Source organism: Mustela nigripes, chromosome 9, assembly GCF_022355385.1.
Source record: "Mustela nigripes isolate SB6536 chromosome 9, MUSNIG.SB6536, whole genome shotgun sequence".
NCBI classification, from domain to species: domain Eukaryota; kingdom Metazoa; phylum Chordata; class Mammalia; order Carnivora; family Mustelidae; genus Mustela; species Mustela nigripes.
The window spans coordinates 64255961-64280326 of record NC_081565.1 but is presented as its reverse complement, the minus strand read 5'-3'; the positions used below and the strand labels follow the sequence as shown (position 1 = coordinate 64280326).

The following is a 24366-nucleotide window of genomic DNA, read 5'->3' as shown; positions in this document are numbered from 1 at the left end:
ATTTAAAAAATAGTTAAAATGGTAATTGTGTTTATATACACTGTACTACAATTTAAAAAAAAAAGAAAAAAGGACAGACTTGAGCGTGGCTCTGGTCAAAGCAAAGATAGAGCCTAGAGTACACACTATGCCCCTGCCATGTTCTCCTCTCCAAGGACCCCTCATCAGAACAGTCCTACCTACACTGCGAGTGGTCTACCTGACAGTTATAACTCTTCTGTTGCTTCTTTGTTAACAAAATCAGTTCATCCAGGAATCTCACAGCCATGGGTCTTGAGGAAGGTGGGATGTGTCTCAATGCCATGGGCAAAGGTGTTGATTAATGGAGACCAAGAAATAGGAAACATTTTTAGGACTCCTTTATTCTTAAACATTGCTGAGGAAATTACTGAGAGATTTTGTTTATGTGGGTTATACATACATTTACCACATTAGAAATTAAACCTGAAAAAAATGTAAGATCCAAAAATATACATACACACATTTCATTAGCTGCCAGAGCAATGATACCATCATATATCATGTAATCTTTGACTCCACTGTAGATTAGGGAGAGAATAAGAGTGGATGATGTAAATGATGTCTTAGCATTATTATAAAAATAGTTTTGCTCTTATGATCCTTGTGAGAGGGAATGAGGGATACCCAAGTGTTCTCGAGCCACATTTTGAGAATGGCTGATGTAGACCAGTCATGGTATTTCCACCTCCCCTCTACTAACTGTAGGAATGGCCAGTTTCTCCACTTGGGACAATGACAACTGAGCTTCAGCTGAAAGGTTTCTGACAGAGCCTTTCTCAATCTAAAATAAATTCACATTTTTCCATATTAGATATTGTAGTCTTCATTTGACACTTAGGATGGCAGCAGTTGCCTTGAGATCATCCAGCAGTAAATACACCTGAGGGGAGTGGCCAACAATCTACAAAGAGCAGAGCAGAAAGATGGACCTGGGTCCTCTCACTAACACAGCTGAAGCAATTAAGTAGCCAACCTACTTTGAATTTTCCTTTGGGATTAAGACACCTTTTATTGGGTTTTCTGTTACCTGCAGTCAAACACATCCTAACTGGCACATATCCTTAGGACCAAGTTTGCTAAGTACATTCGGACACCAATGCTGTGCACGGTTGCTGGCACACAGAAACTTAATAAAGATTTGTTGAATAAATGTGTGGTACATAAATAAACAAGTCATCTAAGGCTGTTGTAAAGGAGAAACTAGATAGATAAAATTTGAGAAGATTTTGTGTTGATAGAAGCCCATGCAGCTCCCAGACAGTCAACATTTCAAAGTTCCTTAAAAACTTCATAGTCTCAAACTGGCTATGTATCATGACTGTCAGGGACCCAGAAAGTTAGAAATTGCCTTCCTATGGTCTACTCCATCTCTAGGCTAGAGGTAGGAGCGGTAAGTCTATACATGCCAAATACGGCCCATTACCAAAGCGCCAGCCTGATAAAAAGTACTATTTTTTTTCCCCCGAGCATGAATCAACTGAAGTCAATTCTCCCATGAAAGAAGCACCAGAGATTTAAGGGCAGAATGCTGTGAAACACTCCCTATGAAAGAAGAAAAAGACAAATTAAATACCTAGCCTCCAATCAATGTCATCAACGAGGGGCACAATGACCTTATCAGAAAATATTTAAGGATACCTGGCTGGGGGCGCCTGGGTGGCTCAGTGGATTAAGCCGCTGCCTTCGGCTCAGGTCATGATCTCAGTGTCCTGGGATCGAGCTCCGCATCAGGCTCTTTGCTCAGCGGGAGCCTGCTTCTCTCTCTCTCTCCGCCTACTTGTGATTTCTCTCTCTGTCAAATAAATAATAAATAAAATCTTTAAAAAAAAAAAAAAAAAAGGATACCTGGCTGGCTCAGTCAGTAGAGCATGTGCCTCTTAATCTCAGGGCTGTGAGTTCAAGCCCCACACTGGGTGTGGAGCCTACCTAAAAAGAGTGAGAGAGAGAGAGAGAGAAAATCTAAACTTCTAGGAATATAATAAAAAATAAAATTAAGAAATGTATATCCACCTATGCTTAAGGTTGACAACACACCTCCTCAGCCTTGCTGAAAGTCTGATACCATTTTCTTTTTTACTAAAAAGTAATGTTTCTTTGCTTCATTATTTTAAATAAGACTGGCCAATTTGCCCCATGTTTGTGAGTCACAAAAGTCACAATAAAATATTCTTGTTTCCATATAAAGTACTTAAGAAAGAAATTGTATCTCCCCCTCTAAAAACAATGAGGATTTTTTAAAAGTTCCACTAGGAGGAGCTGGCTTTTTCTCTGTTGAGTTTCTCCTTGGAGATAGTCTAATCAAAAGCCAGACCTGAAATTTTCAAACAAACCTCAATTGTAAACAAAATCTAGATCTAAGGCATCAGAAGTAACTGCAATCCAGGAGCACAGTGAACATAGTTTTCAGATGACTTTGAAAGAATTAAGGAAATTTAATCTAGCAGATAACTCTGCCTAAGGATTTATGGAACTCCATTCTCCAGTCTATGTCTCTAGGTGTGTGAAGAAAAGTGCCGCTCTCTGGACCAACTTCCAAGGAGAAGCATCCCTTTGTGATATTGCTTGTTTTGGAAGCTACCAAGGCCAAGCCCCCTGACCTTGGTCTCCATCAGAGCACCAAAGAACCACTGAGCTCAAAAATAAAACAAAAACAGAAACAAACAAACAAATAAAAACCAGTCTTCCTACATAAATTCTGCTAGAAATAGTGGTTACTTACTTTCCTTGAATTCTTCTTATTTCTTAGAGTAGATTATGACATTTGGTGAGACAAGAAGTTTGAAAAATGGCCTGAGGAGCACATTAGATACTAAAATATTAGTAATCTTACCTTTGTCACTGCTTATTTGGCTCCAAGTTATTTCTGCCTCTTTCTACCCTTGGTTCTACTCATAATTTACTACTAAGTAAACAAAACAAACAAACAAAAAAAATCCCACACAAAAAATAAAGTGTAGGGAGCCTACACCTTATTACAGAAACTCTCAAGAACACTACAAGTAAAAAGATGGCAGTGTGTTCCTTGCTCTCAAGCAACCTGTGGTTAATGAGAAAATCGGGATCTATAAACAGAAAAAACACAATCCCTTGTGGGAAGAACAGGGAAAAAGAAAACAGAAGGTGCTGCAGGGAGCACTAAGAAGGGGTACCTCACCCAGCACGGGAGGTGTCAGACACTTCCAGAGAGAAAGGATACTTATGCTGAGTAAAAACATGAAGTATGAGCAGGAGTGAGCCAGGCAAAAACATTAAACAAACCCCCCCCCAGCCCCACCAAAAAGCCCCCACCAAAAAACAACAAACAAAACAAAGACAATCACAGGATGCTACTACACTGCACAGGAAAAGCTAAGCTACCCTTTGATCCATATTTCTCAAACTCGAAGAAAAAACTGCTGAGTGTTCTCAGAGCCATCTAAAACCATTTTTAACCTGTTAAATACAAGTGTAAAACTATTATGCTTATAACTCTCATTCACCTACAAAACTTGACATGCACAAATGCCAACAAATCAAAAAACTGAATAAAATTTCAATTGACAAAATGAATTTGGTGTGATCAGGACAAAGGTTACTAATTCTCACTTGGACTGGTCATGTAAATCTGATACTGGCTACCAAAAGCTAGCAGCAGCTTCTGTCATTTGTTACCATGTGTGGGGATGGCTAAATTCACCCTTTTCTCTTTTTAAACTACGGTGAAACAGCAATCTCTTACTGAGCTCAAATATATGATTCACTTTCTCACCTCTATTCATTTCTCAAGATCTAAAAGTAGTGCTACTTGACACCAATATGAACATAACTGCAGGCACTGACATCTTTAAGACACTATTTAGTTAGAATTGTGGGCATTTAGGTGTTTGGAAACAACCAAATATTTAAATTACCATCAAAATGAAAAATAAAAGGTGAAATCCTTGTAGGGAACCATGGAATCCTAATAAATCCCACCTGCTTAATCCCACTCATCTTCTTGGGGCTGCAAGCCTCTGAAGGAAGAGCTTAATAACTGTATGCTACGGGTCACTGAACTTACACAAAAAAACATTTTTGTGGTTAGCGTTTAGTACTATGTAAAACCAAATATCTCACTTTATTTCCTTTAAACCCCCAGTCCACATGACTTCCAGTTAAGATGGCACAGTAAATTCACTTTGATGGAACCTCTCTACTCCAAACATACAGCAATGAGAGGGAAACATAAGAAGAGAAAACCAAAAAGATGTAGGCAAGCTCAAAAATAATATAAACATTTCTGTAAAACAGATACGGGGCAGAAACTCAAAGGGGGAAGCCCTCAAAGTTAAAACCTTGAGCCTCTTAAGTTCAGGATCCAGGAACCGAAGCTGGAAGTATCAGTCCTACAAAGTTTTGAGGCTAAACATAATTCACAAAAGACAGAGTCAGACCTAGCATCACTGTGTGACAGCATGGTCACACAGTTACCTCCATGGTAACTGGAGGAGGCCTCCCATTCCTAAAAAAAAAAAAAAGGTTGTAAGCTCCTTGAGCCATACAGAGCTGGGACATAGGGAGGAAGTAGGACACGGGCCAGCCAGTGGTCAGCCCATGATTGCCCAAGTATAAACTACCACTGTGGTTCTAGACTGAGGTTCCATGGAAGCCACCCAAGACAATTCTAAAATAGCTACCATGAATGAGCAGAGAGGAAGAGAGGTGGAAAATGAATAAATGAATGAAAACAATACAAAACAGATCTCATTTAAAACATGCCATTCAACCAAAGTTCTAAAGTACTTAAAGAAATCCAATGCCAATAAAGGCATTGGAAGAACAGAATCAGTCATCAGACCACTAATTCACTTCAGATGAAATTAATATTATGAAACAGTCCAACAAAATAAGCATTTTTAAGATGCTTTTAAAAAACTAATTGAAAAAGAATTAAAAATTATAAAACAAAAAGGCAGAATTAAAACAAGAGATGGTTAAAAAAGAATCAATCAGAAATTATGTGGATGAAGAATATAGTCATTAAAAAGTTTAATTAAAACTCAGCACACAAGATACTTTGGACTGGACAGAATTGAAGAAAGAACTGGACTTGAAGATAATATTAATAAAGAATTCACTCAAAATGTAACCCAGAAAAAAAAAAAAGAAAGAAAGAAAAGCATGTAAGAAAACTGAGTGACAGCTTCACAAACATCTAAGAGGTATCACAGCAGAACAAAGCAAAGAAAATGGAAAAGAAGAAACATTTAGAGATAAAAGCTTAGAATATTCCATTCTTGAGTTCTCAGATTAAAAGTACATTCTGAGGGTGCCTAGGTAGCTCAGTCAAGCATCCAACTCTAGATCTCAGCTCAGGTCTTGAGTTCGGGATCATGAGTTCAACACCGTAGAGGCAGTGGGGGGGGGGGGGGTAGTATATTCTGAATACTAAGAAAGGTAAGTTTAAAAAACAAGCAGATAACAATAGGAATACCCAGCTGACATGGAGTCCAGCAAGCACTTGCACCTTCCTTAGCAGCTGGTAAATACGAGGTGAACCAACTGTCTTTCACTGCAGAGAAACTTCCTGAGAAAACAGATCCCTACATGTTTTTGGCAACTTCTGGCAAAAAGAAATTTGTCCTGTTTGGAATGAATACTTGGTCTGGATTTGAATTTCTCATCCTGCCCACTACACTTCTGCCAGCAGCACCAAATGTGGACTTTACTAGATGCCTTGTTCATGATCATAATATCACAACCAACTCTGAACCAAAGAACTCTATATGCAGCAAAAGAAGTGAGGCAAAGGGCTGATGCCAACCATGCTCACTGTCAACTGTTGTTATTACTGGCACTGCTTGAACTCAATGTTCTTCCTCTGTATTCCTTCATCATTTGTCAGTTTCCCTCCCATATATTAATTTTATTCTCCTCCATCTTCTCTGAAGCTAAAGGAAAGGAAAACACAAAGAAACCAGAATGATAGCCTGAGTTATCTGGAAAGGAACTTGACTGAGAGGTTCATTGATGATTTACAATGGGGAACCTGGGTGGCTCAGTTGCTTGAGCGTCTGCCTTCAGCTCAGGTCATGATCTCAGGGTCCTGGGATCAGCCCCCCATCGGGCTTCCAGCTCAGCTGGGTGTCTGCTCCCTTTGCCCCTCCCCCAGCTAGTGTGCTCATGCGGGCGCTCTCACTCTCAAAAGTAAATAAACAAGATCTTAAAAAAATTAAAAAAGAATGGTCATAGAAAACTGGTAACATACATCACATCACAACTGTTTAGATAAAAACTAGAGCCAAAAAAATTTTTAGGAAGATTTTATTTGAGAAAGAAAGAGAGAACGAGCACAAGGGAAAGGGCAGAGGGAGAGAGTATCCAAACAGACTCATACTGAGTGGGGAGCCTGAAGCAAGGCTGGATCTCACGACCCACGAGCTCAGGCACTGAAACGAAACCAACAGTTGGATGCTTAACTGACTAAGCCACCCATGGGGGCCAAGCCATGAAATTTTTTAAAAGCTTAGTAACCTCTTAGGTTCCCCTGGAAAGCAGAGCTCAGGTAGCTTTAAAGAAGGTAAAGACATGAATTTACCTCATTTCCAGAACAAAACAAAACAAAACAAAACCCTCTCAACAAAAACACCCATATGTTGCTATCCAACTGATATGCCTGGCCATGACCCACAGGATCAATAGGGACACCCACTGTGGTCTCAGGACCTTTCTAAAAACTATGCTATATTATGGCACAAGAGCACCCCCTACTGAATTAGTTCCAAGGGAGAAATTAGTCCATTTGTTAAAAAAGGGCTATATACACCTACTTCTACCCAACTGTTTACCCTGGCTTCAAAAAATATGACTATGGAGGGATGGACTTCAAATCATTTCAACCTAACTAGCTGTCTCTTTCTCTTTTAAAACTGGGCCCTTGCTAAGATCTGAAAAAGAAACAGCATACCTTCTCCTTATTACCCCCATTTTTGCTTTAATAACCACAGCAAACCGAATCTTGATAGTACAAAGTCCTCTTACCTCCTATGCAGCTTCAGTTATCTTAGTGAATACTGTTAACTTGTAGATCTCTTCACCTATCTGTTTTTGAAGGGGCTGAGAAAACTCAAGGGGAGAAGCTGTAGGAGTTCTAACAGGTCTGGAAAGGATATACAAAGAGTCACTCAGTCAAGTCTTTCAAGTCTTTCAAAAGCCCAACTGGTGAACTGTGCTTTTTCAACTCACTTAAAGATGACTACAATATAGTCCCCCATGCCCACCCTGAAGGTATTTCAGATGAACATAAAGGTTCTATACCAGCAAAGCTGGAGGTCAAATGATATGTTAGTAAAACAGAAAATGGTCAGTAGGGAAAGATAATTTATGGGATAAGTAACAATTAGGACAGAATGGGTTGTTTCTCCTATGCTGTATACATACAGAAAACAACGAAAGCCAGGCAAAAACAGAGTTCTTTCTAGAGCCCTTCACGGCTTGTGTGAATGAAGCACCAACGTATTGCCAATGACAAAAAACCCAACACAGACTCACCCACTTAAACAATTCGTATAAATTCTAGCCTATATGTCACTTAGCTTTATTACATTTTATTGGTTTGCTGGGGGCACTCTATTTATGAGCCATTGTGTATGTAAGCACTACTATGCTTCAGTTGTGATAGAAAAGCAGCAGCTTGAGTTTATTCCCAATCATGTTGCGTTCCCTCTCATCCAGGACTAGTCAGGCTTTCCCTTAATGGTCAGAGCACTCGCATGAAAATAGAGAAAGGATCCTCCACGCAGCACAGTCAAGAAAGAAATAACACATATCCCTCAAAACACCAGTCATCTGATGCGTAAATCAGAGAAACTTCGAAACAAAATAAATGTGCCTGTATTCTATATCAATTACTTCGCAAAGGAAAAAAATGACCACTTAGAAAAATTCCAATCACAGTTCTCTAGTGCATAAATGGCAATGCTAAATGCAGTCTGTACTGCATTGTGTATTTGCTAATGCCCCATGGCAAGGGGCAAGAGACACCATGTCACAGGGAGGGTAAATCCCACTGAATGTGAAAACCTCAGGGAAGAGACCTGTTGAAAAAGAATGAAGTTATGCAGGGACAAAAATCCTAAGCTGAAAAGAGCAGCTCTTTGACATTTATTAAGCAGAAAAAACAACCTGGGATTCACAGCCCCCATGGAATTTTTTTTACAGAAGTGTAATATTAGGTTTTACCTTTCTAACATAAAAGATCATAATGTTAGACTATACCAACAGGGATTTAGCAAAAATTTAGCAAGCCTGCCAGGTTTGACCTATTAGAATTCTTAGGGTCCTTATTAGAATTTCAAGTGTAGTAGATATTTGCAATTACCTCTCCAGCACCCATTTTTCTACCTTCTTCCTTCCTAACAAGACTTGAAATTTTCTAGCCAGCAGATTCTGGTTAAAGAAAAATGGGCTCTGATTGGGTCAGAGCAGTGGTTCTTAATTAGGAACAATCTTGACAAACAGGGGACCGATGACATTGTTTGAAGACGTTTTTGACTATCATGACTGGGGAAGACAGTGCTATTTGCATCCAGTAGAGAGAGGCCAGAGATGCTGGTTGTGAAGTGGTTGGAAACCAATTCACAACACAAAGAAGCCAGCTTTAGGATGAAGGCTTCTTGCCATAAGACCTCTTAAAAAGATGCACCACTTTGGACAATGATTGCTTTTCCCCCCCTTTCACTACACAGCCTTTTCAGGCTATTTCACACTAAGTAAATCACTATCAGCTAGTATTTTAACATAGCTTCAAATAAATAATGGCAGTTTCTTTTTAAGAATATCCTATGGAACAAAAATGTTTAAAAATTGCTTCAAATATGCTATCTCATTTGTAGTAGGCTAAATGTGGCCCCCAAAATATATGTCTACGTCCTAAGACCCCACAGCCTGTAAATGTCTCCTTTAAGAAGACAGGAATTATAGGCAGATATCTCAATGATCCAGGGAACCCTTTCACTTCATAGAAGAGGTAGTAGGGTGGCAGAGGGATGACATACCTTCCTTAGACTAGCCATTGGGTTAGAATCTCAGCAAGAACAGAATCCAGGTCTCTTAGCACCTACTTCAGTATTCTACTTGAATTTCTATAAAGAAATTGAAGAAAAATGTGATAATAAAAGAGGGGGAAAACAGCAGAAATTTTTACTATTTTGAGAAAAGATGAAATGACATAGGCATTCTTTAGCCTAGAAAAGGGAAGGATGCTGAATGAGTTAATATATGCCAGTAGGTAAAGGAAACAATGCCAAAAGGCTACCCACACAAACTTATTTTGCACCGATAATCAAACCTTGGTTTTCCATATTTCTGTGTCTATCAACCCAGAGTCTTCAAGATTTTTAATTCTATAAGAATCTATTTGTCTACTGGCACTCTATCTCAGCTGTAGAACAAAAGCCCACACAACTAGCCTGAGTCAAAGGGGAAGGGAGGCATTCTGAAAAGGCTAAAAAAAAAATAAAATCTCGAGGAGGAGTCAAGATGGCGGAGAAGTATCAGGCTGAGACTACTTCAGCTAGTAGGAGATCAGCTAGATAGCTTATCTAAAGATTGCAAACACCTGCAAATCCATTGGCAGATGGAAAAGAAGAACAGCAATTCTGGAAACAGAAAAACCACCACTTTCTGAAAGGTAGGACCCGCGGAGAAGTGAATCCAAAGCGACGGGAAGATAGACCCCGGGGGAGGGGCCGGCTCCCGGCAAGCGGCGGAGCAACGGAGCACAAAATCAGGACTTTTAAAAGTTTGTTCCACTGAGGGTCATCGCTCAAGAGGCTAAACCGGGGCGAAGCCCACGCAGGGTCAGTGTGGCCTCAGGTCCCGCAGGGTCACAGAAGGATCGGGGGCGTCTGAGTGTCACAGAACTTGCGGGTATTGGAATGGGAAAGCCGGCTACAGAGACAGAGCCCACAGTAAGCTCGCAGCTCGGGGTTACCTTGAACCGGTCACAGGCTCGGTGAGCTCAGAGCGCGGCCGGAGATCAGGCAGACGGGAGTTACTGGGTGCTGTTCTCTGAGGGCACACTGAAGAGTGGGGCCCCAAGCTTTCGGCTCCTCCGGCCGGAGACCAGGAGGCCGCCATTTGTATTCCCGTCCTCCAGAACACTACGGAAAGCGCTCAGGGAACAAAAGCTCCTGAAAGCCAACCCGAGGGGATTACTCAGCCCCTGGTAAGGGCGGTGCAATTCCACCTGGGGCAAAGACACTTGAGAATCACTACACCAGGCCCCTCCCCCAAAAGATCAACAAGAAATCCAGCCAAGACCAAGTTCACCTACCAAGGAGTGCAGTTTCAATAACAAGGAGAGCAGCAGAATTCCAGAGGAGGAGAAAGCAAAGCACGGAACTCATGGCTTTCTCCCTGTGATTTTTTTTAGTCTTGCAGTTAATTCAATTTTTTTCTTTTTCCTTTTTTTCTCTTCTTCTGCAAATTTTTTTTTAAACTTTTACCCTTTTCTTTTTTAACGTTTTTTAACTAGTTTATCTAATATATATATTTTTTCTTTTCTATATTTTTCCTTATTCATTTTCTTTTTTTTAATTCTTTTCTTTTCATTTCTTTTTTTTCTTTATTTCTTTTTGAACCTCTTTTTATCCCCTTTCTCCCCCCTCACGATTTGGGATCTCTTCTGATTTGGCTAAAGCATATTTTCCTGGGGTTGTTGCCACCCTTTTAGTATTTTACTTGCTCCTTCATGTACTCTTATCTGGACAAAATGACAAGGCAGAAAAATTCACCACAGAAAAAAGAACAAGAGGCAGTACCAAAGGCTAGGGACCTAATCAATACAGACATTGGTAATATGTCAGATCTAGAGTTCAGAATGACAATTCTCAAGGTTCTAGCCGGGCTCAAAAAAGGCATGGAAGATATTAGAGAAACCCTCTCGGGAGAAATAAAAGCCCTTTCTGGAGAAATAAAAGAACTAAAATCTAACCAAGTTGAAATAAAAAAAGCTATTAATGAGGTGCAATCAAAAATGGAGGCTCTCACTGCTAGGATAAATGAGGCAGAAGAAAGAATTAGTGATATAGAAGACCAAATGACAGAGAATAAAGAAGCTGAGCAAAAAAGGGACAAACAGCTACTGGACCACGAGGGGAGAATTCGAGAGATAAGTGACACCAAAAGACGAAACAACATTAGAATAATTGGGATTCCAGAAGAAGAAGAAAGAGAGAGGGGAGCAGAAGATATACTGGAGAGAATTATTGGGGAGAATTTCCCCAATATGGCAAAGGGAACGAGCATCAAAATTCAGGAGGTTCAGAGAACGCCCCTCAAAATCAATAAAAATAGGCCCACACCCCGTAACCTAATAGTAAAATTTACAAGTCTCAGTGACAAAGAGAAAATCCTGAAATCAGCCCAGGAAAAGAAGTCTATAACATACAATGGTAAAAATATTAGATTGGCAGCAGACTTATCCACAGAGACCTGGCAGGCCAGAAAGAGCTGGCATGATATTTTCAGAGCACTAAACGAGAAAAACATGCAGCCAAGAATACTATATCCAGCTAGGCTATCATTGAAAATAGAAGGAGAGATTAAAAGCTTCCAGGACAAACAAAAACTGAAAGAATTTGCAAATACCAAACCGGCTCTACAGGAAATATTGAAAGGGGTCCTCTAAGCAAAGAGAGAGCCTACAAGTGGTAGATCAGAAAGGAACAGAGACAATATACAGTAACAGTCACCTTACAGGCAATACAATGGCACTAAATTCATATCTCTCAATAGTTACCATGAATGTTAATGGCCTAAATGCCCCAATCAAAAGACAAAGGGTATCAGAATGGATAAAAAAACAAAACCCACCTATATGTTGCCTACAAGAAACTCATTTTAAGCCCGAAGACACCTCCAGATTTAAAGTGAGGGGGTGGAAAAGAATTTACCATGCTAATGGACATCAGAAGAAAGCAGGAGTGGCAATCCTTATATCAGATCAATTAGATTTTAAGCCAAAGACTATAATAAGAGATGAGGAAGGACACTATATCATACTCAAAGGGTCTGTCCACAAGAAGATCTAACAATTTTAAATGTCTATGCCCCCAAAGTGGGAGCTGCTAACTATATAAACCAATCAATAACAAAATCAAAGAAACACATCAACAATAATACAATAATAGTAGGGGACTTTAACACTCCCCTCACTGAAATGGACAGATCATCCAAGCAAAAGATCAGCAAGGAAATAAAGGCCTTAAATGACACACTGGACCAGATGGACATTGCAGATATATTCAGAACACTTCATCCCAAAGCAACAGAATACACATTCTTCTCTAGTGCACATAGAACATTCTCCATAGATCACATCCTCAGTCCTAAATCAGGACTCTACCGGTATCAAAAGATTGGGATCATTCTCTGCATATTTTCAGACCACAACGCTCCGAAGCTAGAACTCAACCACAAGAGGAAGTCTGGAAAGAACCCAAATACACAGAGACTAAACAGCATACTTCTAAAGAATAAATGGGTCAACGAGGAAATTAAAGAAGAACTGAAAAAAATCATGGAAACAAATGATAATGAAAACACAATGGTTCAAAATCTGTGGGACACAACAAAGGCAGTCCTGAGAGGAAAATATATAGCGGTACAAGCCTTTCTCAAGAAACAAGAAAGGTCTCAGGTACATAACCTAACTCTACACCTTAAGGAGCTGGAGAAAGAACAAGGAAGAAACCCTAAACCCAGCAGGAGAAGAGAAATCATAAAGATCAGAGCAGAAATCAATGAAATAGAAACCAAAAAAATAAATAAATAAATAAATAAATAGAACAAATCAATGAAACTAGGAGCTGGTTCTTTGAAAGAATGAATAAGATTGATAAGCCCCTGGCCCAACTTATCAAAAAGAAAAGAGAAAGGACCCAAATAAATAAAATCATGAATGAAAGTAGAGAGATCACAGCTAACACCAAAGAAATACAAACTATTATAAGAACATACTATGAGCAACTCTACGCCAACAAATTTGACAATCTGGAAGAAATGGATGCATTCCTAGAAACATATAAACTACTACAACTGAACCAGGAAGAAGTAGAAAGCCTGAACAGACCCATAACCAGTAAGGAGATTGAAACAGTCATTAAAAATCTCCAAACAAGCAAAAGCCCAGGGCCAGATGGCTTCCCGGGGGATTTCTACCAAACATTTAAAGAAGAACTAATTCCTATCCTCCTGAAACTGTTCCAAAAAATAAAAATGGAAGGAAAACTTCCAAACTCATTTTAGGAGGCCAGCATCACCTTGATCCCAAAACCAGACAAGGATCCCATCAAAAAAGAGAGCTATAGACCAATAACCTTGATGAACACAGATGCGAAAATTCTCACCAAAATACTAGCCAATAGGATTCAACAGTACATTAAAAGGATTATTCACCACGACCAAGTGGGATTTATTACAGGGCTGCAAGATTGGTTCAACATCCGCAAAGCAATCAATGTGATACAACACATCAATAAAAGAGAGAACAAGAACCATATGATACTCTCAATAGATGCTGAAAAAGCATTTGACAAAGTACAGCATCCCTTCCTGATCAAAACCCTTCAAAGTGTAGGGATAGAGGGCACATACCTCAATATTATCAAAGCCATTTATGAAAAACCCACCGCAAATATCATTCTCAATGGAGAAAAACTGAAAGCTTTTCTGCTAAGGTCAGGAACATGGCAGGGATATCCATTATCACCACTGCTATTCAACATAGTACTAGAAGTCCTAGCCTCAGCAATCAGACAATAAAAGGAAATTAAAGGCATCCAAATTGGCAAAGAAGTCAAAGTATCATTCTTTGCAGATGATATGATACTATATGTGGAAAACCCAAAGGACTCCACTCCAAAATGGCTAGAACTTATACAGGAATTCAGTAAAGTGTCAGGATATAAAATCAATGCACAGAAATCAGTTTCATTTCTCTACACCAACAACAAGACAGAAGAAAGAGAAATTAAGGAGTCAATCCCATTTACAATTGCACCCAAAACCGTAAGATACCGAGGAATAAACCTAACCAAAGAGGCTAAGAATCTATACTCAGAAAACTATAAAGTACTCATGAAGGAAATTGAGGAAGACACAAAGAAATGGAAAAATGTTCCATGCTCCTGCAGGGGAAGAATAAATATTGTGAAAATATCTATGCTACCTAATGCAATCTACACACTCAATGCAATTCCTATCAAAGTACCATCCATCTTTTTCAAAGAAATGGAACAAATAATTCTAAAATTTATATGGAACCAGAAAAGACCTCGAATAGCCAAAGGGATATTGAAAAAGAAAGCCAAAGTTGGTGGCATCACAATTCCGGACTTCAAGCTCTATTACAAAGCTGTCATCATCAAGACAGCATGGTACTGGCACAAAAACAGACACATAGATCAATGGAACAGAATAGAGAGCCCAGAAATAGACCCTCAACTCTACAGTCAACTAATCTTTGACAAAGCAGGAAAGAATGTCCAATGGAAAAAAGACAGCCTCTTCAATAAATGGTGCTGGGAAAATTGGACATTCACATGCAGAAAAATGAAATTGGACCATTTCCTTACACCACACACAAAAATAGACTCAAAATGGATGAAGGACCTCAATGTGAGAAAGGAATCCATCAAAATCCTTGAGGAGAACACAGGCAGCAACTCTTCGACCTCAGCCGCAGCAACATCTTCCTAGGAACATCGCCAAAGGCAAGGGAAGCAAGGGCAAAAATGAACTATTGGGATTTCATCAAGATCAAAAGCTTTTGCACAGCAAAGGAAACAGTTAACAAAACCAAAAGACAACTGACAGAATGGGAGAAGATATTTGCAAATGACATATCAGATAAAGGACTAGTGTCCAAAATCTATAAAGAACTTAGCAAACTCAACACCCAAAGAACAAATAATCCAATCAAGAAATGGGCAGAGGACATGAACAGACATTTCTGCAAAGAAGACATCCAGATGGCCAACAGACACATAAAAAGTGCTCCATATCACTCGGCATCAGGGAAATACAAATCAAAACCACAATGAGATATCACCTCACATCAGTCAGAATGGCTAAAATGAACAAGTCAGGAAATGACAGATGCTGGCGAGGATGCGGAGAAAGGGGAACCCTCCTACACTGTTGGTAGGAATGCAAGCTGGTGCAGCCACTCTGGAAAACAGCATGGAGCTTCCTCGAAATGTTGAAAATAGAACTGCCCTATGACCCAGCAATTGCACTACTGGGTATTTACCCTAAAGATACAAACGTAGTGATCCAAAGGGGCACATGCACCTGAATGTTTATAGCAGCAATGTCCACCATAGCCAAACTATGGAAAGAACCTAGATGTCCATCAACATATGAATGGATAAAGAAGATGTAGTACATATACACAATGGAATACTATGCAGCCATCAAAAGAAATGAAATCTTGCCATTTGCGACAACATGGATGGAACTAGAGCGTATCATGCTTAGCGAAATAAGTCAAGCAGAGAAAGACAACTATCATATGATCTCCCTGATATGAGGAAGTGGAGATGCAACATGGGGGCTTACCTGGGTAGGAGAAGAATCAATGAAACAAGATGGGATTGGGAGGTAGACAAACCATAAGTGACTCTTAATCTCACAAAACAAACTGAGAGTTGCTGGCGGGAGGGGGGATGGGAGAAGGGTGGTGGGATTATGGACATTGGGGAGGGTATGTGCTTTGGTGAGTGCTGTGAAGTGTGTAAACCTGGCGATTCACAGACCTGTACCCCTGGGGATAAAAAAATAAAAAATTAATTTAAAAAAAATCTCACAGATACTCAAGGAAAGAAAACAAAGTTAGCTGGATCAAGTGAAAACTAGGACTAGGAGCTCCTGCCACAATTCTCATGGGTCTGTACATGTGTCCTCCACTATCAGCTCCTCTCTGTAGACTACCTTCCTCTACTGACTCATGGCTTTTATTGTTTCCCCTGGCTGGCACATGATGTAAGTTATGTAAGTATATGGGATAGTTCAGAACCTGGTCACAACTCAAGATGATCTTTCACCCCAAGCATTCATCATCATCTAATTAACTCAATATCTCAAGGTCTCCATTCTCAGGGAAGAAGAATCCAATGGGCTCAATTCAGGCAATCGAGTCTCTAGACTGGTTTCTACTAGATCAGTTGCTCATCCTGCAAAGATTGATCAATTGGGTAGTAAAGTCTGGGAAGATTCTTCCAAAAGGGGTGCAGGAAGGAGAAATTAATCAGCATGTGCATTAAGGTACCCAAGAATTATAAAGCTGTGTTAGGTAAGGCTACACAGCAAGAACATGTCATTTCTGTATTTGAGATCTGTGCAAGAAGTGACCATAACCTCTAAACAGAGAACAGTAAACAAGTTTTTTAAGGAATTTTTTACTTATTTATTTGGCAGAGAGAGAAAAATCACAAGTAGGCAGAGGCAGGCAGAGAGAGACGGGAAAGCAGGCTCCCTGCTAAGCAGAGATTCCAGGACCCTGGGATCATGACCAGAGGCGAAGGCAGAGGCTTAACTCACTGAGCCACCCAGGCGCCCAAGAATAGAAACCATTTTAAAATTTTCTTCTACCTCTATGGGGCTAAAGCAAAACCTTACAACTTAGGGTTGTATTATCAGATTTTATCATTTGTCCAGAAGTATCTCCAATTAGCAGATCAACAAGGAAATCTCAAGAAATAAAAGAATATTTCTTTTACACAGTATGGTCACTGACATATCGTTAATAGGAGAAAGAAAGGGAAGAAAGGAATAAAACGGAGGTATCAGCAGTCCTTACATACGTAGAAATTTTCTGAACTATATTATAGTCAAAGTACATGTAGTTCAACAATTCAGTAAGGAGTGGAATTGTAACAGAACTGATTCCTTAAGTAATTTTAAAAACAAAAGAAAAAGTCTCACAGAGATTGAGGAGTGGAAGATATAAAGGCAGAGTACAGAGGACTTTTAGGACAGTGAAACCAGTCTGTGTGATAATATAAAGGTAGATACTGTCTTTATACATTTGCTAAACCACAGAGGTAGAAGAGTGAAGAGTGAAGCTTAGGCAAATGACGTAACTGGATGATTACGATTTGTCAATGTAGGTTCATCAGCTGTAACAAATGTACTACTCTGGTACAGGATGTCAATAGTGGAAGAAGTTGTACAACTGAGGGGAAATGGGATATACAGGAACTCTGTGTTTCCTGCTCAATTTGGCTGTAAATTCAGGCCCACCCTCCCATCCCCACTGAAAGAAAAAAAAAGGTTATTTAAAGAGGCCATGGTGGCATAAGCAACTTTGGACCCACAACATGCAAAACTACTCCAGACTATGGACATAAAGAACAGAAATATCAGGAGAGTGAGAAAAACAAGAACGGATCTCAACTACATCTGGCAGCAGCCACAGCCCTCACACCCTATATAATAAAATTTGTCAGTTCTCTGAGCTCCAATTTCATACAACCAGATGCTTGGTTTATCCAACAGGGTAATTCCTGTTGGTTGCACTATGAGGTATTATCTGCTTCCAAGTCTAGTATGCGAACTCCTCAACCACCAGGAAATTAAATACAAAAGCTTTTATTGCTTCTTCCCCTAATGCTCCCCTTAAGATAATACGCATTTCCAATGTCCACTAAAAATTTCATAGGACCAATCTCTCACATCTAACATATGAAGGGTTTTTCTTGTTGTTGCTAGGTTTGTTTGTTCGTACAGAAGTTCTCACCTTGACTTACACTACAGGATATTCTAAGAGTACCACATGGCCTCTGACATTCTTAATTCTGTGGGCTGACTTTTCCTTAAACCTTTCCTCTAACAGATGCTCCTCTTCTTGCCACAGGGAGCCGGTCTTTCTCTTACCCTCCCTGCATCATCTTCAAGACAACTCATTTAGGGGAAAGGTAATCTTAAATAACAACATGATTATGTATGTATGTACCTAGCCTAAATCTTAATAAAGTACCACTGCTCATTCCTTGTTATGCCCCAAGAACTGTATTTGGTCTGGCAATATTCAAAAGGTTTAACTACATCTACTTGGTGGGATTTCAAAAACAATAAATAACTCAATGAAACTGTATGACTTATTTTGCCTACTAACTGTGAAGAAAGATCTCGACAAACGTCCACTAGCTTAAAAAGCACAACTGGGGGGGGCGCCTGGGTGGCTCAGTGGGTTAAGCCAGTTGCTTAGGCTCGGGTCATGATCTCAGGGTCCTGGGATCGAGCCCCATTGGGGCTCCCTGCTCAGTGGGAAGCTCCCTGCTTCTCCCTCTCCCACTCCCCCTACTAGTGTTCCCTCTCTCTCAATCTGTGTCTCTCTCTGTCAAATAAATTTTAAAAATCTTCAAAAAAAAAAAAAAAAGAGCACAATTGTAACATTTGGTAATTAAAGTTAAGTTTTGAGAATAAACTATTCCACACTTAATTCTGTCATGCAAAACTGGTGAAAATTATTAAAACAACTATTTAAAGCTTCTAGAAATGGTCCCAAAGGTAAAGAGCAAATTTAAAAATAAATTATTCAAGAAAACCTATGCAAATTTGGTAAGAAAGTGTGTGGCACTTGAACCAAGAATACTCCCCTACCTCTCTCCTCTCAGCTGAGCAAGAGTACTCCACACTGCAAAAGCCAGAATAGCTCCCTCTGCCTGCAGCTACTAGCCAGAGGGGAATTCACCCCAGGAGGAGCAGGACTGCCTCCAGCTGCCAGTTGCTGAGGCTTAGTTGGAAAGGAGTATGACTGACAGGTGGAGGCTCCCTTCTTCCACCCAGACCCCACTGCGGAATGATAGCTCTAACTTGAGTGTGTCACATCAAGAATAATAAGGCCCTGAACATTCCTGCCACAGTGGTTCCACACCAGGAGTGGCAGCTGAGTAGACCTCGGGCTGCGGCACCTCCACCAAGCATTCCCCAACTAGAGCAAGAATGCCAGTCAAAGAGAAGCTTTTCATTGTCACCACACCAGCTCCAGAGCCCTGACTCAAAGACTTTGCCAGAAGGGGGAAGCAGGCCATAACAGATAGCTTCTAACCTCTACCCAAAGAAACTTTCCTCATTTGCAACAAAGCCTGGAGAAGTTCAAGCCTAGTGTGTGCTCTCAAGAACAGTGAAGACTGTGGTGAAAGGCAACTGGGAGGAGATTCAAGATACACGCTAAACTGCAGGCCAGCTGTTTGCAAGAGAGAACTGGGAATCGGTTGGAAGAAGCGCTCCTGGGGTTGAACAAATGTCAAACACTGACCTCTGAAGTAATTCCTTCAAAGAAGACATAATTTGATTAGATTCATTTACAAAGCAATTTATATCTCTATTAAAAACAATAGAGTAATTATCCTGTAATCAATGGAGCTCAACAGTTGGGTATGATCAGAAAGAGAGTTGAGAAAACCCTACCAGTATCACTGTCATCCCAAGGTAATTATGGGCATATGCAAAACTTCCGAGGAACAACATCAGAAGCTTAATACTGTTGGAAGGGAAACAGACTGGTCAGTTAATAGAGAAATAAACAAGCAAATAATATACCAAGGCCTGAAAGGGGGCAGTAGAGGACAACCAGTGCCCAAGGCTGCTACAGTGTATTATATGAAATGTCCAATTTCCAACAACAATAACAACACGTGAGGAAGCCCATAAATAAGAAAGTAAAACCCATTTACCAGGGGGGAAAAGCAAGCAACAGATAATGCCTGTGAGTACGATCAGATGTTGAATTTATCAGAAAAAGATTTTAAAATAACAATTATGAACATATTCTCACAAATACAGAAATCGATAACTAAAGAAGTAAAGTATGATGATAATATTGCATCAAATAGAGAATATCAATAAACAGAAATTCTTAAAAAGAACCAAATGGAAATTCTGGAGTTGAAAAGTACAACAGAAAAAAAGGAAAAAAATCTCACTAGGGTGCTTCAATAGATTTGAACTGACAGAAGAAAGAATAAGCAAACTTCAAGAAAGATAGAGATCAAGAGAGATATCAGAAAGAAAAAAGAATGCGGAAAAATGAAGTAAGCCTCACAGAAATATGGGACATCATTAATTGTACCAACATACTTGTAATGAGAGTACCAGAAGGAGAGGATAGATAGGAACAGCAACAACAAAAAGTCATTCAAGCAATAATGGTTAAACTTTCTCAAGTTTATTGGAAAAAAAAATATCCAAGATCAACTATAGCAGACTTCTCAGCAGAAACAAAATCTACATAAAAAAACAAAGAACATCAGTAGAAGTCATCATAAATGCATATTCTTCTTGCCTATCATAACTGACAAATATCAACTGTATGAAACACTACATACATAACGTGTCATTAGGACTATAACATACAAGCATGTAAGATATATGTGATATATTTGTCAATTACCAATGCAAATGAGGAATGTGGGAGCAAAGTTGTAATAGGCCAAGGAAATTACTACATATGGTAAAGGAGAATCTATTACAATACATTTTTGGATCTGTAACATTAAAAGTGCAATATGTATACTACAAAATGTGGGGAGGAGAAGGCAATAAAGCTATATAGAATTAATGTTTCTATATACCACTGCAATTAATCTGGTATAAATCTGAAGCTGATTCTGATATATTAATATATATATGGTAAGCCCTATAGAACCACTAATAAAAATACTCTAAAAGTATAGTGAAAACATCATTAAAGAAATTAAAAGGATAATTTTGTTTAATTTTATTTATTTATTTGACAGATAGAGATCACAAGTAGGCAGAGAGGCAGGCAGAGAGAGAGGAGGAAGCAGGCTCCCTGCTGAGCAGAGAGCCCGATGCGGGGCTCGATCCCAGGACCCTGGGATCATGACCTGAGCCGAAAGCAGAGGCTTCAACCCACTGAGCCACCCAGGCGCCCCTAAAAGGATAAATTTTTAAATGTTTACTAAAGGAAAAAAAAAAAAAAAAGCAATAAAAAAGAAACAAAAAAGACAATACAAAGAATGAAAGTAAATAAATAAAAAGTAAATGTGTCAAAAATAATCTAATTTTGGTTGACCCTTGAACAACATGGGAAGGGGGGTACCACATGCAGTTGAAAATCTATGCATAACTTTTACCCCCAAAAGACTAAAGTACTAATAGCCTACTGTTGTCCAAAACCCTTATTGATAACATAAACAGTTGATTAACACATATTTTTTATGTTTTATATATTATATACTGTATTCCTATAATAAGGTAAGCTAGGAAAAAAGGTTATTAAGAAAATCATAAATGAAGAGAAAATACATCTATAGTACTCTACTGTATTTATTTAAAAAAAATCCTACCTATAAGTGGACCCATGTAGTTCAAAGTCAATGAGTATATGGATAACATCGTTAAATGTGAGTGGAATAAACAACCCAACCAAAAGGCTGAGATTATCAGATTGTATTTAAAAATGTAATAAATTTATATTTATACAGAAAACATACTTTAAATTCAAAGATACAAATGGAAATGGAAATAAAAACAGAAAAAGATGTATCATGAAAACATACAAAAACAAGAAAGTTGGCATGACTATACTAATATTAGAGAAAACAGACTTTTTTTAGCTTTTATTTTTTTAAGTAATCTTTGCACCCAAAGTGGGGCTTGAACTTACAACCCTGAGATCAAGAGTCACATGTTCTACTGACCGAGGCAGCTAGGTGGCCCAGAGAACAGACTTAAAAACAAAAAATGTTACTAGAGATAATGGAGGGTATTTTATAATGATAAAAGGGTCAATCCATGAGGAAGATATAATAGCTAACAGAGCATCAAAGTACATGAAGCAAAAATTGACCGAAATGAAGGGAGAAATAGACTTTAATGTTAAAAAAAAACATCAAAACCTCACATTCAGTAATAAACAGATAAACCAGACAAAAGATCGAGGAAATAGAAAACTTAAATAACCAACTAAACCTGAAAGACATCTCTATAACACTTCACCCAACCATAGTATGTTCTATGGAACATTTCCCTAAGAAAAAATATACAAATGGCCAACAAGCACATGAAAAGATGCTAGATATTATTAACCATAATAATATCACCACTTGATATTATTATGTGAAGTGACACCACTTCACAACCACTAGTCATGGTTAGAATCAAACAGTCAGATAACAACAAGTGTTGATGAGGATGTAGATAAATCAAAACAACCATACACTGCTGATAGGAATGAGAAATGATGTAATCGCTTTGGAAAATTCTGGCAGTTCCTCAAAAGGTTATAGAATTACTACATGACCCAGAAATTCTACTACAGTATATACTCAACAGAACTGAGAACACACATTTATATAAAAACATGTACACAAATGTTCATAGCACTGTTTTTAATAGCCAAAAAGTGGAAACAATCCAATGTCCATCAACCGATAAATGAAAAAGCTCAGACAGAAACATGAGAGTGACTAATAGGTATGGGGTTTCTTTCTGGAATGATGAAAAAGTTCTACAATTGGGCTATGGTGATGGCTGTCCAACTTTGTGACTGTACTAAACTACAATGAAATGTACAATTGAAATGGAGGACTTTATGGTATATGAATTCTATCTCAATAAAGCCATTGAAAAAGAAACTATGAGGGGCACCTGGGTGGTTCAGTCAGTTGAGCAACTGACTCTTGATTTCAGCTCAGGTCATGATGTCAGGGTGCTGGGACTGGGCCCCAAGTCAGGCTTCATGCTGGGTGCAGAGACTGCTTGGGATTTTCTCTCTCTCCCTGTGTACCTTCCCACAACATGCATGCTCATTCTCTCTCTCTAAACAAAAGAAAAGAAAAGAAACTATAAAAGAGTATAATATAGAATAGCAGTTTCAGAAACAATGCCCTAAAGAATTAATTTTACTTCTAATACGTTAAGGGTCTATAATGGAGTCACAGAAAGAGGTGGTTCTTCCTTTACTTTAAGTCTTTCCGAAAGCAGGAGAGTCAAGTTTGGTATAAGATTCAAAGAATTTTAGGCAATGTCTGAAGCAATCACAAACTGTAGTAGAATTATACACCTAGGACAAGCAAAACTGGGTGTTCTATGACCACTGAAGGCTGAATATAGGGACTTGGTTAATTCCCTCAGGTAAAACCCTGGGTTTACCCTAAAATAGGCTGAATCATAACTTTCCAAAATTTACACAAAATCCTCAAGATCACCAAATTTTGCACTGGAATAAGTAAGAATTGAAACTAATCCTGAATATTCTTTAAATTCCAAAGTCAGATGGAAAAACCTGCAATCCAGAGCTGTTCCCAAACTCCATTATTTTCTTAACTACGCTTGCTTTGTATTGATTTTTTTTTAACACCTCCAACCTGCTCCAAGAATATTTAAGGTGGTTAACCTTTACTCATTCAATTAGGCCCTGTAAAATACAACCTCAGGCAAATGGATGAAAAAAAAACTAAAAATGTCTGATATCCCAGAACGTGTGAATATGTTATCTTACATGGCAAAAGAGACTTTGCAGAGGTGATAAGTTAAGGATCTTGAGAAGGGGACATTATTCTGTATTACTCAGGTGGCCCAATGTAATCACAAGAGTCCTTATAAGGGAAGGAGATAAGCCAAGAGCTAAGGAATGAGGGCAGCCTCTAGATGCTGGAAAAGGCAAGGAAAAAGATTCTCCAGAAGTAATCAGCCTTGGCACTCCATTATTTTATCCCAGAGAAACTAATTCCAGAATTGGCCCCTTCAACAGTGTAACACAGGAAATTTACGTTCTTTTATACCATTCAGGTGGTGGTCAACTATTACAGAATCATGGGAAGAAACAGAGGTTAGCACACAAAATGGCACCAACTAGCTCTGTATGTTTTCATGGCCAACCCCACACTGGCAGACAAATCATGAATCAGTTTGGCCAAAAGCTAAACAGAAATCAACTGTAAAGGAGAACAACTGTTCCTGACACTCTTTCAGAGGAGAAATTTCTTAGGCTCTTTATAAAAAGATGTTCTGCCAACTCAGATAACAAAGAAACTACCTATGTACACAGGTTTCCAATCTAAAAAGTTCTAATAATAAACAGTTTCTACAGTTGGGTTGGAGATAGCAGTGTAACGAGATCCTGAACTTACTTCCCCCTATGGACACAACAAAACTATACTTGCATATGGAATAATTCCCTCTGAAAGGAATTTGAAAAACAAATGAACAGAGCCTCCATAACAAAGGATAAAAGCACAGCACTGAGACAGAAAGAGAGGCAGAGAACAGACTCACCAGTAAACAACCACCTCCCGGGGCGCCTGGGTGGCTCAGTGGGTTAAGCCGCTGCCTTCGGCTCAGGTCATGATC

The 24366-nt window shown here is 39.1% G+C and overlaps 1 protein-coding gene across 5 annotated transcripts in view; it reads right to left on the bottom strand.

The window, feature by feature from the left end:
- Positions 1-24366, bottom strand: part of FANCC (FA complementation group C) — a 284060-nt gene that overhangs the window by 198331 nt on the left and 61363 nt on the right. For 2 of the 5 annotated variants that reach the window (XM_059412307.1, XM_059412309.1), the window contains exon 3: positions 1660-1813. The exons of 1 other annotated variant lie outside the window; for it this stretch is intronic. The gene's annotated coding sequence lies outside the window, so the exon portion shown is untranslated. Of the gene's footprint in view, positions 1-1659; positions 1814-24291; positions 24361-24366 lie in introns of those variants that run through there. 2 more of the 5 variants (XM_059412310.1, XM_059412311.1) reach the window with 2 other exon arrangements.